Raw genomic sequence first — 4239 nt, 5'->3', positions numbered from 1 at the left:
ATATCTCTTGATCAATATTATTTTTTTAGAAAATATTTTCAAAATAGTTAAGAAACTCACAAAGGACATAATTTATAATTTCTTCTTTGACATAATTGCTTCAAAATAAATATGATAGTTGAGATCTATTAATTAAATTCATTATGCTAATTTCCAAGTTGGAGGACTACAATATTATATGTGTTTACCAATTAAATGTATAACTTCGTACCATTATGTAAAAAACAAATATATTTGTCTTTCTTTTATAGATGATATTAAAATTTTATTTTATTATCTTCGTTGTCACTGACACATAATAAGTTTAAAAAAAAATGGAAAACTACTATTAATTTAGGTGAAACTATCGATGATTTTAGAACCGATTTCACAAATCTTTTTCTCTTAAAGTTATAAGATTAATTTTTTATCACTAAATTATCCATGTATAATAATTAATAAGTTGAATATAATAATAATAATAATAATAATAATAATAATAATAATAATAATAACTATTATTATTATTATTATTTTGAGAATTTTAAAATTATTACTATTAATAATTAATTTTATTAAAGAACAAATTAAACTCATGACCTCTTATTATTTCAACTCTCTTAAACCACTTTATACTTTCCTCTTCCTCCAAAGTTTAGAAGATAAATTGACAATCCCACAAGTTATTTATTTATTTATTTATGATTCTATGAATCACAAGTTTCTATTCTATCTTTTTATATCTCGCAGTCATTTTAATTGTATGAGTTCAAATTTCTACACAGCTTGTAAGAAAAGCAATAATGTTCGAGAATATAAGCTAAGTCAACAGGATTTAATACGGTCAAAGATTTGAGTTGCCCATTGTTTCTGTTCATGGCAATACCATTTCTGGAATTTATGGTCTTTCGCATTGCTATATGTAGATTAGGATCATCTCTATTTTTTTAATAAAAATTTTGCAAATATAAAATACAATAATAAGATATTTAATAGACTCAAATATTTTTTTCTACTCAAGACTCAAATATTTTTATACAGAAATAAATACTTTAAAATTATAGAGAAGAAAATGGAAAGAGAAATTAAAGATGATTTTTGCTCGCCATATATAGGTTATTTTTACTACACCATTCTCTATTTCACAATGTTAAATTAACTCTTTGTAGAATTTGATTTTTAAAAATCATCAACATAAAATTACTATTTGATATTTCGTTTTTAATGATCGAATTAGAGATCGGAAAAATTAGTCGTTGTTGAGATTGATTTAGAGACCAAATATTTATAATAGTTAACTAAAATCAAACGTGTCTTTAAAGTTGTCACAAATATATTTTAGCGACCAATTTAAAGACCAAATTCTTTTTTCTTCTTTTAAAACTAGAATTTTCTAAATCTCTATACCTACACATAAACTTTCTTTTCTCTCTCGTGACATATCCCCTCTATCTCTTTTAATTTTTGTTTCTTTTTTCTCCGAACTAAATCACATTCTCCCTTCTGTATTCAGTCCCATCCAACTGTGACCACCAATCTTCTCATTTTCATCTCCTCTACAAAATCCATCGATTTATTTTTACATTGGAGAAGTTGGAATTTTGGACTGCTACTTTCTATCGTCTTTTTCGAGCTACGATGACCTTTCCCAAGGAAAATAAGTACTGAGTTCAGATTTCTCGCAGCGAGCTATGTATTATAAAATATTAGGAAAAGTGTGCACGGGTCGTGGCCACCTTCGCCCTTGAAATACTCTGCCACAACACCTACTTTAAATCGACAATTTTGCTACCCACACCCCATTTTTTGCTAATCACACCCCTCAATTTTTTTTAAAAACGAAATACTCAAAATACCATTTCTTATTTGTTACATAATTTACACTATAACCTCTTTTTCTATCTTCATCTTCAACCTTAACCTCTTTTTCTATTTTATCTTTTACCTCTCACTCATATTCATCATTATCTCTCACACCCCATTATCTTTCTTCCTCCATTTTCAACAACTTCAACATATTCATTGACTCCCATTTACACCAGGTTTGCATCATCTTGTTGTTATTCTACTTATTTTTTATAATATTTAAACTTAATTCACGTATGTTTCTGAGTAGGCTGAGTTCACGTATGTAAAATGAGTTCACATAGATCCTAGGTAAACTGAGTTCACATACATAAACTTAGTTCATGTATGTTTCTTGGTAGACTAAATTCACATACGCAAGCTCAGTTCACTTATGTTTTTGGATATACTTAGTTTGCATAGCTAAAATAAGGATGACAATTAGACCTATACCCAATGGGTACCCGCAAAAAAAAAACCCACAATGGGTAGGGTAAAAACCCGCATAATGGGTATGGGCATGGGGACGAGTAATTACCCGCAAAATTAAGCGGGTATGAGTGCGGGTACGGGTACGGGTACTATAGTACCCGCCTCACACCCGCACTTATATAAATATATTATTTATTTATTTATTATATTAATGTTTAGTTTAATTAATTATTTTCTTTTATGTTTTAACATCTATTAATATCATTGGACCACTACAATATTTATAATTGAAAGATAAATGTTTGTAAACTTTTTAAGAATTTGATTATGATGAATATGTAAATAATTGTGACTTTATAACTAAAAGTTATGTCGAATTAATCGTGACTTTATAATTATACTTGCAACTTCCTATCATTTATTTTACAGATCTCGAATAATATTGTCGTATGACTTGCAACTTCATAAAGTATTATTATGGATATTTGAATTGTTGAGACAAACTCTATATTTAAAGTTTTGATGAAAATAAACAAAAGTTAATTAAGAAAGTTAATTTTGATTCTAAAATGTTATGTTAATTTAACATGTGTTTTTGAGTGGATTTAATTAAGAACAAAATCAAGCAAATCAAAAAAAGACAGCAACAAGATCATTCTGCATCATAACAGAGAATGATCTCTAGCTTCAACAATTGTCCATCACAGCATATTGGTCAAACCTTTTCTATCTCTTTGACAAAGAGTCTGCCATAGAAATTATTCATATCTAATCAGTACATGGCAAGGAACAAGTAGGAATCATCCAGACTCAAAAAGGTTATTTGATCTCAAAGATCAAAGGACTCAAAGACAGACAAAAGTCATGACAGTCTGCAAACTCCAAAAATCAAATGTCAAGAAAGTTCGATCAATCTGGGCATATGACAAGACAATTACAAAGGAAATCCAATTACAAAGTTCAAACTGACAAACCAAGAACGTTAATCATTCTCCGTTTTCTGCACAAAGACAGCAACTCTGTTTCTTCTCCAAATTGATCTGTAATTCATCTCCAACATTCTCAAGCTACACTCAAGACTCAAGACAGATAGTGTACCATCCAAGATCAATAAAGAAACGTCAAGAGTATTTTCTAAAAAGGACAGAATTGTTTTAAATGCTAAACCATTAAAGTCAAAAAGCTATTTCAAAGAAGGATTATTTTTATTCTAAAAATAATATTTCAGTCAAAAAGCAGAGTCTCTCCAACAGCTCTTGTACTTTCATTATGTGCCTCTACAGCCTATAAATAGAAGGCCAATATCCTGATTCAAGGCAAGAAATTCAAGTGCTTCGAAATCCATAATCAATCATATACATACTTGAAATTCTGCAAAAACAGAGGCAATCATACTCACTGATTTCTGCGAAACAGTTGCTGGTTTTTACTTATCAAATAGTTTGCGCAATTATCATTAGATCCTTTGTAAAGAATCAATTCTCAAACAAGAGTTGAGAAATTTCAGATTCTGTCAAAACAATCAAATTGTAAAAACTCAAACTATAAGAGTTTCTTTATAGTTTGTTTTAAGATTACTTCCTATGAAGGTTAGATAGGTGCTGGTATTGCTTTCTGGGTAGAAAGCATTAGAGGTTTAAATAGATCAAGGTTGATCTAAGACTAGGTGTTGTAAATTCAAGAAAGTTCTTTTACACTTAGTGGAAAATCTCATAGTGTGAGGACTGGACGTAACCCACATTGGGTGAACCAGGATAAAATCCTTGTGTGGTATTCTCTATCTTATATCTCTATTTATCATACTGAATTAATTAAAACATAAACTGATTTTCTGTTTTCAACTAATCAAGGAACGTTCTCCGTTTTACTACTAAAACCAAGAACGTTCTCCGTTTTCTGTTTTCATAACCAAGATCAATCTTGAGTTATTTTCTTAAGCTTTAATAGGAATTTTTAAAAAGTACATTTACAATTCAAACCCCC

This window comes from Cicer arietinum, chromosome 1 (assembly GCF_000331145.2).
Source record: "Cicer arietinum cultivar CDC Frontier isolate Library 1 chromosome 1, Cicar.CDCFrontier_v2.0, whole genome shotgun sequence".
In the NCBI taxonomy this organism is placed as follows: Eukaryota; Viridiplantae; Streptophyta; class Magnoliopsida; order Fabales; family Fabaceae; genus Cicer; species Cicer arietinum.
The sequence above is the reverse complement of the archived record's forward strand: the minus strand, read 5'-3'. Positions refer to the sequence as shown.